Genomic DNA, 13,634 nt, shown 5'->3' with positions numbered 1-13,634 from the left:
TAGGGGAAGGGGTGGAGGGAGGGAGGGGAAAAATCGGAACAGAAATGAATGCAAGGGATAATGCTGTAAAAAATTACCTTGGCATGCGTTCTATCAATAAAAAATTATTTAAAAAAATCAATAGTGATTCAGAATGTTTTTTCACATCATTACAAATGGCCTTCATTTCTTCATCTGAAAATTGTGTTTCTATCCTTTGATCATTTATGAGTGGGAGAATGACTTGTTTTCTTACAAATTTGAAGCAATTCTCTCTTTATATAATAGAAATGAGGCTTTTCTCAGAAACACTTGCTGGTTTTCCTCAGCTTTCCAACTTGGTTGTGTTGGTTTTTTATTTGTGCAAACCCTTTTTAATTTAATGTAATCAAAATTATTCATTTTGCCTTTCATGATGCTCTCTAGTTCTTCTTTGGCCATAAATTCCTTCTTTCTTTACACATTTGAGAGGTAGACTATTTGTTGTTCTCATAATTTGCTTATGGTATCATCCTTTATGTCTAAATCATGAATTCATTTTAAACTGATCTTAGTATTGGGTGCCATGCATACACCTATTTTAGAAAAAGAAATTGAACAGGCCACAAATGAACTTCTAGGGGGAAAAAGCCATCTGATATAGGCAGATTAATAAGTGAATTTTATCTAACATTTAAAATTAACTAATTCTAATATTTAAAAAACAGTTTAGAATAATAGGCAAAGTTGGGATCCTACCTATTAAAATAAATTATTATTAAAAATATTTTTATATTTGTAGTATTAAAAATGCTATTATTCATATTAAAAATACTATTAAAAATAAATAAGATATGGATATCCACCCTCAAAAAGTAAAAACAGGAAGAAAAATATAGATTAATTTCATTAATGAATATGGAGGCAATAATACCAAATAAAATATTGGCTAAAAATTATAACAATATATTACAAAGATTCTACTTTATGACCAGTTGGACTTTGTATCAGAAATACAGGTTTTTTATTTTTTAACCTAAAGAACATTATCAACATGATTGATTATATAAATAATAAAAGTATTAAAATATCATGTGTTCACCCTATTCTGTGTCTAGACAAGATAAAATATGGGACTAAAAAGGACTGAGGAAAGAGTATGGTCATTACCACTGGAGAAATCAAATGGAGGATGAATGATTTTTTCAGGATATTCCACAGGAAATTGTTATTCATTCTCTCTCTCTCTCTCTCTTTCTCTCTCTCTCTCTCTCTCTCTCTCTCTCTCTCTCTCTCTCTCTCTCTCTCCCTCTCTGTATGTGTGTGTGTGTGTTTCTCTTCATTTACTCTTCAGGATAGGGATAGTGACCACATGTTGTGGAAGTCTTCCTCTGGGCTGTTGACCCATGAACTCTTGGACCTTAGTCCCTAGTAAAGAAGCCACCAGCAAGCTATGGAGCTCCAGAGTACACAGATCATTGATTGGGCCTGGAATTAGGAAGATCTGAGTTCAAATCCGGTCTCAGATACTTATTTGTTTTGGGAACCTGAGCAAGTCATTGGGCCTTTACCTGCCTCAGTTTCCTCTAGTGTAAGAAGGGTATCTGGAGAACACATACCCCCCTAGTGTATTGTGAGGATTTAATGAGATATTTTGAAGAGTTTAGTACAATTCCTGGTATACTCTTGTTGTTCAGTCATATGATCCTATCTGAGGTTTTCTGGGTAAAGATACTGTAGAGGTTTGCCATTTCTCTTGATCATTCATTTTACAGATGAAGAAACTGAGGCAGAGTTGAGTGACTTGTGCAGTTTCTCAGCCGGTCTCTGGGCTCTGACCGGGATGGTGTGGCTACTATCTTTTGTTTCTCAGACTAGATGTGACCTGAGTTCTTCCCATTCCAGGCCTTAGAGTTCTGTCCTTTTTGGATATCCAGGTGTCTGGCACCTAATAAATGTTCATCACCCAGAGTTCACACCCTAGGCACCAATATAAGAAATGTCAGGGGAATCGTGATTTTCCTTTGAGGGAGAGGGAGCTGCTAGTGGGTCTGGGGCAGGGGGCTTCTTTCAAGGGCTGCTGTGTCTGAACATCTTCTTCTTAGGCTCAGAGTGTAATGTTCAGGCTGCTGGTGTTGGGGGTATTTGTTGTCCCACCTCCTAACTCCTGCTCGTCCCCAAGGGCCCTCTGGAGCACCACCCTGAGAGGCTCCCTCTTCCTATTCCCTAGTCTGCCCACAAAGAAATAAATGAGGGGGTTCACGCTGCTGTTTACAAAGTCCAGGAGATCATAGGGCCAATAAGTCTTGAAACTTATATAGTGAAAAGATATGAAATCTCACACCCCCATGGGCAGGCCACAGAGCAGGAACACGAGGACGGTGAGCAGCACCAGGAGGTAGAACCTGGGGGGCCGCCAGCGCCGGGAGCTGCACTGGACCCTCAGCAGCAGAGTCAGGCTGGACACGCCCATCACACAGGTGAGGAGGAGGAGCCACGCACCCAGGATAGTGATGAAGGTGAGAAAGTTAGGAGCAGAAAGAACAAATCCTCAGCATTTTTATACATCACCAACAAAACCCAACAGCAAGAGATACAAAGAGAAATTCCATTCAGAATAACTGTTGATACCATAAAATATTTGGGAATCTATCTACCAAAGGAAAGTCAGGAATTATATGAGCAAAATTATAAAAAAGTCTCCACACAAATAAAGTCAGACTTAAATAATTGGAAAAATATTAAGTGCTCTTGGATCGACTGAGCGAACATAATAAAGATGACAGTACTCCCTAAACTAATCTATTTATTTAGTGCTATACCAATCAGACTTCCAAGAAAATATTTTAATGATCTAGAAAAAATAACAACAAAATTCATATGGAACAATAAAAAGTCGAGAATCTCAAGGGAATTAATGAAAAAAAAATCAAATGAAGGTGGCCTGGCTGTACCTGATCTAAAATTATATTATAAAGCAGCAGTCACCAAAACCATTTGGTATTGGCTAAGAAATAGATTAGTGGATCAGTGGAAAAGGTTAGGTTCACAAGACAGAATAGTCAACTATAGCAATCTAGTGTTTGACAAACCCAAAGCCCCTAACTTCTGGGAAAAGAATTCATTATTTGATAAAAACTGCTGGGATAATTGGAAATTAGTATGGCAGAAATTAGGCATGGACCCACACTTAACACCATATACCAAGATAAGATCAAAATGGGTCCATGACCTAGGCATAAAGAACGAGATTATAAATAAATTAGAGGAACATAGAATAGTTTATCTCTCAGACTTGTGGAGGAGAAAGAAATTTATGACCAAAGATGAACTAGAGACCATTACTGATCACAGAATAGAAAATTTCGATTACATCAAATTAAAAAGCCTTTGTACAAATAAAACTAATGCAAACAAGATTAGAAGGGAATCAACAAACTGGGAAAACATCTTCCCAGTTAAAGGTTCTGATAAAGGCCTCATTTCCAAAATATATAGAGAACTGACTCAAATTTATAAGAAATCAAGCCACTCTCCAATTGATAAATGGTCAAAGAATATGAACAGACAATTTTCAGAGGATGAAATTGAAACTATTACCACTCACATGAAAGAGTGTTCCAAATCATTATTGATCAGAGAAATGCAAATTAAGACAACTCTGAGATACCACTACACACCTGTCAGATTGGCTAAGATGACAGGAAAAAATAATGATGAATGTTGGAGGGGATGCGGGAAAACGGGGACACTGATGCATTGTTGGTGGAGTTGTGAACGAATCCAACCATTCTGGAGAGCAATCTGGAATTATGCCCCCAAAATTATCAAATTGTTCATACCCTTTGATCCAGCAGTGTTTCTATTGGGCTTATATCCCAAAGAAATACTAAAGAAAGGAAAGGGACCTGTATGTGCCAAAATGTTTGTGGCAGCCCCGTTTGTAGTGGCTAGAAACTGGAAAATGAATGGATGCCCATCAATTGGAGAATGGCTGGGTAAATTGGGGTATATGAATGTTATGGAATATTATTGTTCTGTAAGAAATGACCAGCAGGATGAATACAGAGAGGACTGGCGAGACTGACATGAACTGATGCTGAGTGCAATGAGCAGAACCAGGAGATCATTATACACTTCGACAACGATATTGTGTGAGGACATATTTTGATGGAAGTGGATTTCTTTGACAAAGAGACCTGAGTTTCAATTGATAAATGACGGAGAAAAGCAGCTACACCCAAAGAAAGAACACTGGGAAACGAATGTGAACTATCTGCATTTTTGTTTTTCTTCCCGGGTTATTTATACCTTCTGAATCCAATTCTCCCTATGCAACAAGAGAACTGTTCGGTTCTGCAAACATATATTGTATCTAGGATATACTGCAACATATCCAACATATAAAGGACTGCTTGCCATCTAGGGGAGGGGGTGGAGGGAGGGAGGGGAAAAAATCGGAACAGAAACGAATGCAAGGGATAATGTTGTAAAAAAAATTACCCTGGCATGGATTCTGTCAATATAAAGTAATTATTAAATAAAAATTAAAAAAAAAAAGAACAAATGATAGTAGCCAGAACATCCCGGCCAGAGCCCAGAGCCCAGTGCAGACTGCGGCCAACATGTGCTTGGGGCAGCAACATCGGCACCAGATGGGGAAGAGCGCGGAGAGACAGCGCTCGGTGCTGATCGCTGCCAGGAGGCTCAGGCCCACGGTGTAGGACATGAATTTGAAGTATGACAGTATTTCACATGTTAAATTATCAAAAACATATCCACAAAATGTAGGTATGGATCTAAGAAAGGAGAAACAACGGAACAAGGCGTCGGCCACCGCCATGTTGAGGATGTAGACGGAGAAGGGGGTCCAGGAGCCACAGGACTGTATTGTTTCTCACCAGCCCATGGGGGGCAATGATCAGAGAGAGGATGTGAACCCAGTTATCAATGTCAAATCTTCCAAATGAACTCTCATTTTCACTATGCTCCATTGAATTGTGAGAATCATTTACCCGATGTTCAGGCAGAGTCACAGTCACGGCGGGTGGTTCGTGCTTCATGAAGCCCTGCTCCTCTCAGACACCCTGGGGACACAGAGACAGAGAAGGACATCAAGGAGTTTCCCGGCCATTGATGCCTCTCTCTCCCTTCAAGCATCCTCTTCCTCACTGCCTCTTTCTAGGATGTCCCTAGGGGGCGCCACAGTGCATACAGCTATGGGTCTAGGGAAAAAATGAATTATACTCTTGTCTTGGAAACTTATTAGTGAGAAAAATCATTATTTCATGGATATTAATAAATAATTATTCAATTAGGATTAAGACTTTACCTTCTCATTTCCTCCTTTAGAAACTAGCCCATTGTAGATTATTCACTCAGTCTCTGAAGGACATTGCAGGGGCTTGAATTGGCCCAAATCCTCAGGGCACATGATTTTCCATCACGAAAGAGTAGTTTATATAGATATTATTCTTACGCAATCACTGTTCTTGCTTCATTATGTGGGGAGAGAAGGATGCCTTTGCCCAGAAACCTGGCAGCCCCCAAAGCTCCTCAGGTCCACAGCAGGTGGAGAGGAAGCCTCTTACCCAACTCCTGGTCCACCCCCTCAGGAATGATTGATTTCCACCCTCTGTCACTAGCCTTCTTTGTAAAGACTTTTAAAGAATTCAATGTTCTCCAGAGGCATCTTTGGCTTCTAGCCAAGATCCTGATCTCAATATCTTATTTCTTAGCCATTGTTAAAGAACTGATTCCTAATTACCCAGAAAGTGTCGCCATGCCCTGTCATTGCTCTCATTGGCTGTGTAACCTTGGACACATTATTCAACATTTGTGTTTATATATACTTATGTAGATATATACGTACACTACATACACACATATACCCCCACACATAGACATACACAGATTTTTCCTATCCTTGCTAGCTTTTCTTTTAATTCTGCTTCTAACTTGCCTTGTTTTTATTTTAAAAATTTTTTTCTTTTCATGTGTCTGTACATCATTTTCCTAAAGGTTCTGCTTAGAGGAGAAAGTCAACTTGTGAGGCAATAGCCAGTGGTATTCCCTCAATTCCCTTTTTAGGTACAAATGTTCCAATGATGTTTCCCCCCAAATATCTGGAATGTTTCCAATACTGAGATTCATGGGGGATTGCTTTGACAGAATCCTCAATGTCATGTTTCCTATAAAACTGATCTCCTTTGTGTATATTCTCTCTGATTCAGATCTTCTTGAGGAGTTCCTTTTCTTTGTGCCATTTCAGGTGCTGCCCACGAGGCAGTTGAGTCCAAGTGTATTAGCCCAGTGTCCTATCATGATAGAGTTTATTTTATTTTATTTTTATAGGTTTTTATTTACAAGTCATATGCATGGGTAATTTTACAGCATTGACAATTGTCAAACCTTTTGTTCCAATTTTTCTCCTCTTTCCCCCTATCTTCTCCCCCAGATGGCAGGTTGACCAATACATGTTAAATATATTAAAGTATAAATTAAATACAATATAAATATACATGTCCTTGCTGTACAAAAAGAATTGGACTCCGAAATATTGTACAATTAGCCTGTGAAGGAAATCAAAAATGCAGGTGGGACAAAAATAGAGGGATTGGGAATTCTATGTAGGTTCATAGTCATCTCCCAGAGTTCTTTCAATGGGTGTAGGTGGTTGAATTCATTACTGCTCTATTGGAACTGATTTGGTTCATCTCACTGATGTAGATGGCTACATCCATCAGAATTGATCACATGATCTTGCCACATGTTTTCTGAGCAGGAAGGAATGGAATGTTGGTCTGACAGTGAGGATGCCCAGGATTCCAGTCTGGCAGGTGACGCTAGCTAGTCACCTGTGGCCCAATCACTAGCCTTCTACATCTTCTATTGTTTCATCTCTAAAACCAGGACACAGAGACAGAGACAGAGAAAAAAGACGCAGAGACATAGATTCACATGCTTGAGAAATGAGAAAGGTGATTGGCTCTTTTTTTGACTACAATAAGGTCATTTGTAACATACCAGCTGAACTACATAAACAATGATCAGGTCTAGACTTAGATCATGCAGAGTGAAATCAGAAAGGGAGAAATGACATCACACTTCAGCATTGCTGGTGAGATGTAAAGAATTGTTTCCTGTGCTGTAATAGAGGGGAAGTAAGTCTGGGAGGGAGGGGAACAGAAACTGGAAAAGAGACTTGGAAACTCTCCTCAGAAGCAGAGGGAAGGGCAGGCACCTGAGTTTCTAGAGCACACTCCACAAGCAAACTCTTGCTTCTCCTTTTGTAATGCCGGGGAAACTGAGGCAAGACACAGATTAGGTTTTTAATACTTTAATAATGGAGAATTTGGACCTTGCAAGGAGAGGTCCAAGCACACCAGCTGAACCGTCCACCATGGTGTGTGGCCCTGGGCTGTAAATAGGGAGTGAATAATATAGCAAAAGCCTTGGGTTCACTGGATGGACTGAAAAGGAAGCAATCATTGATCAGTGGTCAGCAGTGTTGTCTACTTCCTGTGGAACACATAACTTCATGAAGCTTAGACCTAGGGTCTGACCTTTTTCTGTCCTACAGCCCTCTGAGAACAGGGATCACAGGACTTCTTGAAACTCAGCCCCAAGGTCCTCTAGCCTCTGAGCAATCTTCACCTGTCCCCATTCAGTCCCTCCTCTTTAGTTCATACATTTGAAGATTTCTCTCACAAATCCTGATACATTTCTTCCCGTAGGACATCTTTGTTATCCAGGCCTTCAGGCTGGTCCCTCTCTCCAGTATTAACTGTGACCCACCTTCTACCATTTAGAACCAGCACCAGCACACCAGTGGGAGCTTTCAGGGCCCATTTCAGCTGAGAAATCTTGAACTATTGTAGTGATTTGGTGCATAAGCAAGCGGGTAATAGGACATTGCTGCTTAAAGAAATGAACAAGAATCAGACCCGGCTTCCACCAACTGACATCCAGTCATCACAGAGCAACAGATTGGCATCTGGCAGCGGGTGTCATCCATAGAACTACAGCATTGTCAAGGTCCAGGGCCTCAGGGCCATTATCCCATCATCCCCACTCAAGCAGTCCAGACCTACATTTATTTGGGCCAAAGAGATGAAGGTCTCATCTTCTGGAGTAGCTTCAGGCTGATAAGGGGCATAGAGCTGGCCATGCCCAGGGGGGCCCAGACTGAGGACGGGAGACAAGGGACTTGTAGGTGGTGTCAGAAGCATCTAGGGGGTGCTGAATGTCAGAATCAGGTCTCAGGGGATTTCAGAGTGATCCAGTAGTTGGGTTTCATGGCATGGAGTCTGGAAGAAACACTTCTCACAAAAAGATTAAAATTGCAAGGACAAAATATGGGAAAAAAAGAAAAGAATAAACCAAAGTGGCATCAGTATGGGGGTTACTAGGGACATAACCAGTAATGTCACCCAGAGAAAGACTGGGGGGAAGTTGAGGCTTTCATGAATATCCTTTATCCAAACAGTTTTTCCTGTTTGAATATTTTCCCCAAATTCCTGCTTTTGTTTCCTCAAAGGAATAGGGGCAATGTGTGGAATAGTGTGGCCTTAAATGAGTAGGATCTGTTTTAGCAAAACCTTTTCAGTCCTACAGGACAAAGCTTTTACTTTTATAATTGTTAAGAAAAATTAAAAGCAGTTTGAAACCCTGCCAGGGAAGATGTGCAAAATCCACCTGCCAATCCTCTCCTAAGTATGTATCCCTCCTCCTGATAGACCAAAGGGTGGGAGGGTTTAACAGCCCTTTCAGAATTTACTTTCCTGGGAGCCATAATTAGGGAATGTAGGAGTCGGTAGTTGGGGAAGGAAAGGTGCCATGGTCAGGGGCAAACAAGCAGCAGCACAAGGAGCTGAACCTGCAAGCCTGTGTCCCTTGGGCTGAAGTGAATCCCTTTACAAGTCATATCAGAAACTTCTCCAGGTCCATGGACAACTTGCAGTAATTGGTCCCTTGCACAATTACTGGGTATATTTGCTTGGCTGTCAAAATAAATAAATCCCCTTTCTTTCCATTTGGACCCATGAGCATGCAAACATGAAAGGCATATTTGGAGTCAGTATCGAGATTCACTCTCATTCTGCTCTAAACCCAGGAATTTCACAAAGTAGAGGCTGAAGTCTGCTTCCCTTTGCTTGTCCAACCCCAGAAATCCCAGTCATATCCCTGGGGCCAAATCCTCCCCACAAAATCTCTGTTGCCCTCCCTTGGGTTAGCCCACCAAAGCACTCTGCTTTGTGATGTCTTTCCCTTTCCCCCATGCCACATATCTCTCCTAACTCCACTAAGCTTCTCAACTCCACTTCTCCTCCTTAAAGTTAATCCTTTTAGGAACTAAGTTCTTTTCAGGATTTGGCCTGTCGGCTTAGGACATGTCCCCTTCTCCTGGCAAATGGCAAGTTCCACTAGGAGCTTGCCCTGTCCATCATAAATCTACCTGTTGCCAAAAACAATGGCCAATGTGAATTCTTTACATGATGAACCCCAACCCCCAAAGTTTGGTGTCCATCATCATCTAATGCCTACCTAACCCACATCATACCTAATGCAATATTATGACAATAAGCATTTTTAATAATTTAATTTAATTAGCAATGTCACACTTTTCACAAGTGACAGCCAAATAAGACATAGCATAGCCTATCATAAAAATGAAAAGAAATATCATGTAATTTACAATCCTTTCCAATTTTAACATATAACCTAATTTTTAAAAAAGTTATTTTAAAAATCAATGTTTTATTATGTGATATTCTAATTAGATGTTCCGTTAAAACTATCACTTGCTTTTGCAAAGCAATCTTTCTTGTCCCTTGTTTTTCAAATCACTTTTTTAAAAAAAATTCACAGTATAAATATAAATAATGATTCACAATAAGTAAATAGCTTTTGGATATAATTTCATAAAACTTATACATATTTCCAGCAGAGCTGACCAAATTTCAAAGTATAGCTCACAATTTATACAAATTAGCCAGTGCATTTTAGAAAGCACTATATTTCATCCAATTAGACAATACAAACATGTGACTTCTTTAATTGTTACCCGACCTCTGTTTTAATAACTCATTTTTAAAGCTAAAATCCAATCAAATACATGGTTAAATTTTGTTTCAATATTTGCACAAAAATTTCTAAGATTTCGTGCTTAAAGTAAACAAATTAACAATTCTAGCACATACCATTCAATAATTATCATTTCATGTAATTGTCATTGTAAGAGATTCATCATATGAAAATTAAAACTCATCTTGATATCAGCTCAGCATTCCCAGTCTAAATCGTTAGAAGTTGTTCCTACTTACCAAAGTTGGAGATTATCAGTAAACTCATCCTTCAGTAGGACCAATGAAACCCTAGTTATTTCTCAGGGATAATAACCTTACTCACAACGTAGTTTTAAGAAGCCTAACGAACTTATATTTTAGGAGGAATTCCAGAAAAAAGCTCCTCTTCACTTGCTATCTGTATATATTTTTTTATTGTCATCAGCTTTCTTTTTTCTCATCTACTCCCCCCACCTTCAGCCCCTCAAATTCAAAGCTGCATACTCTCAGGTCTCCAAGCTTTTACAATGCAAACCTGATCCAGATAAGGTTTATTTATTTATTTTTTTGGTCTAGATACAAACTTAGTTATAAGCCAAATCTTCGTTCTACAATTTTAGAAAGACACCATTCCCTTTTGATTGTTTTTGCCAGTCCACCCAAACCTTTTTTCCTTTCCTCCGCCAATCAGAAAAGGTTTGAGGATTAGACTATTTGCTGCCAGCTTTTGAGAGCAGCCAAGTGCTTTTCTGTTTTTCCCCAAATTCCCAAACCCTTAAATCTTTTATTAACACAGTCAGTGCAAAGGGATTACAATTTTTCATGTCCCTTTTGTGGACTTTGATTAGAGTTCTTTCAAAACTGCTTTACTATTATATCCCAATTAAGAAATTTCACTGAACTATTTGCATATTCCCATGCTCTCACTCCTAGTCCATGCATTCCTACTACCGTCAGGGAATGGAGGAAGGAGGGAGAAAGAGACTGAGATTCTCTTTACTCTATACACTATCCTCCTTGAATTTGCTTCCAAATTACACGCAAAGAAAATCATTTATCTCATCACTGGCATTGTATGTTGATCATATCTAAAAATCCATATAAGGCCACCCGATATGAAGCAATTAAATCCAATAAAGAAGTTACACTCAGAGAGCATCTGTTTTATGCTGAGCACTTTTGCACTCTGGAAACCACCAATTGCCAAGCTCCCCAGTGACTGCTCTCCACGATTAGATAACTTCATTTCTGTAGCCCCCAGTTTGGCCAGAGTTGGGGTCCACTGAAAAAGTTAGGCTTTTTTTCCCTTTTAAGGCAAGAACCAAGAGCATCTTCCCCAGTGTTCTAACTGCAGCTTAGAAGTTCTTCTTCTCGCTGGCTGCATTTTAAATCTTTCCAGGTAACAAAATCTAGCTCACAGAGCAGGCATGATGCAGACATTCTGCAGAAACACCCAGACAAAAATTACATGGAAGAGGGCCGTCCCTTCCCCACACAAATAGCAATCTCTCCCCAAGTGCACTCTCTGGTGGTGTGTTAGATTTCTGCTCTGAAGGTTTGGGTTTGGACTTCTCCTTCCCCTTTCCCTGCTGGGGAGAGCAGCTGCATTCTCATGGCTTGAGATCCTATAACACACAGAGCCTCTCACCTCGGACCCCTAAGCCTAGAGGGGCTGGCCTATCCAGCAGTCTTCCAGAGCCCCCCTGCTCTGTGCCATTTATCAGGACTTCCTTCTGGCTCACTAAGTGCCACCACTTGTAATCTCTTACTCAGAGACTACTGATTAGCAGCAAATATGTCCAGATGTAAAGCAATCTCCTGCTTTCCTGAGGTCCAGAGGACAAAGAGTAAACTTGACTGTGAGCAAGGAAACCTTCTTCATCAGCAAAGGAACTATTAACTAGAGAAGTGGTACAAGCTTTGGGTCATTTTAATAAATCTTCTGTTCCATCTCTGTATCAATTCTTCCTTTTATGCCTCTTTTGTATGGAATAATGCCTTCTTTTTATCTTTTCCTCCCAATGTTGATTTTTAGACTCACTTCATAATATTTAATCCAGGCTCAATCTTTGTTTCAAAGTACCTGGTAATGACAATCGCCCTAAGAATAATACTGATAACACTTTCATTGATTAGAAGCATTCATTTAATGTTTGAATTTAATGAGTCCCTTATAATTGGTCTTTAATGTTTTCCCTATATTTCTTCTGAACCTTCCATAGCAAAATTTCCATTTAATTCTGATATTATCATCACAAATATCTAAAAGTCTTTAAGTTTATTAAATGTCAATTTTTAATATGAAAAATTAGGGAGCAGCTAGTTGGTGTAGTGGATAGAGCACCAGCCCAACCCTCAGGAGGACCTGAGTTCAAATCTAGCCTCAGATACTTAACATTTCCTGGCTGTATGACCTTGGGCAACTCACTTAACCCCCATCCTATCAGCAAATATATCTATATAACTTTTCTGTTACATTAAAATAAAATCACATAGGAAAATGAAGTAAAAATCAGAACCCAACAATATGTTGTTTACCAGAAACACTCTTATAAGGAGGAGATAGACAGATGTCCGCATTTGCAGGACCAGAGTGTGGACCCTGAAAGAAAAGAAGAGGGAGCAAGGGACAAGAAACGTGAAGAATGGAGACAAGACAGGCTTTCTGATCAAGTCTCGTTTATTGTGGGCAAAAGTATGAGTATTTATAGCAAGAAGAAAGGAAGTAGGGGTCACACAAACTCAGTACAGAGGTGGCCTTAGACAAAGGATTAGTTTCCCACCAAGGAGGAGTTGACTGGGGGTCTTTGGTAATGTAGGAAGCTCAAGGATGTGATTAGAGCGGCGCCTAGAAGTCTGCCTATCCAAGGTTAGAGTAGTCTTAGGAATGTGGCCTTCACTCCTAGATTAGTGTTGACCCCCCACAGACAGAGTTAAAATGGAGAGTGGTAAACAATTTACTGTGCTTCATGGTAAGGAAAAAAGAGGGGAATAGCAATCATCAAACAAAGTTAAGGCTAAAATAAATTCAATTAAAAAAGATAAATACAGTAGCTATATTTTGATATGAGATAATGAGTTCTATACTGAACTATATGTACAGTGGAAACTGATTTTTATTTTATTTTATTTTTTAATAATAACTTTTTATTTTTGAAATACATTTACCCCATGCACAGCCTTGTGTTCCAAATTTTACTCTTCTTTTCCCTAGACAAGAAGTAATCAATATTTAAGTATATGAAATTCTAGAAACTAACTTTTAAACAATTAATGAATTTGAGATATTAATACATTAATAGTGTGAATCTTTAATATTTGGCATTGAGAATGGTAAATCTAACTAAAAGTAAATAAGAAAAACGTTAAGGAAATGGATAGAAATTTAGATAAACTAGATGTGATAGTTATCTGGAAATAATTGACTAGAAATAGAAATAAATAAATCATTTTTCCCCAGCACTTTATGATACCTTTCAAAAGATTCACCAGCTATTAGGACATAAAATTTTATAGTTATGATCAAAAATATTAAAAGTATCCTTTTCAGATCACAATGCAATAAGAGGTACATTTAATAAGAGACCACAGAAACACAGATTAAAAATT

At 39.1% G+C, this 13,634-nt stretch overlaps 1 pseudogene; it reads right to left on the bottom strand.

Moving 5' to 3' along the window:
- Positions 1-2,065: 2,065 nt before the first annotated feature.
- LOC127540239 (mas-related G-protein coupled receptor member E-like) lies at positions 2,066-5,021 on the bottom strand (annotated as a pseudogene).
- Positions 5,022-13,634: the final 8,613 nt, after the last annotated feature.

This window comes from Antechinus flavipes, chromosome 6 (assembly GCF_016432865.1).
Source record: "Antechinus flavipes isolate AdamAnt ecotype Samford, QLD, Australia chromosome 6, AdamAnt_v2, whole genome shotgun sequence".
Classification (NCBI taxonomy): Eukaryota; Metazoa; Chordata; class Mammalia; order Dasyuromorphia; family Dasyuridae; genus Antechinus; species Antechinus flavipes.
Note: the sequence above shows the minus strand (reverse complement) of the source record. Positions and strands in the feature narration are given on the sequence as shown.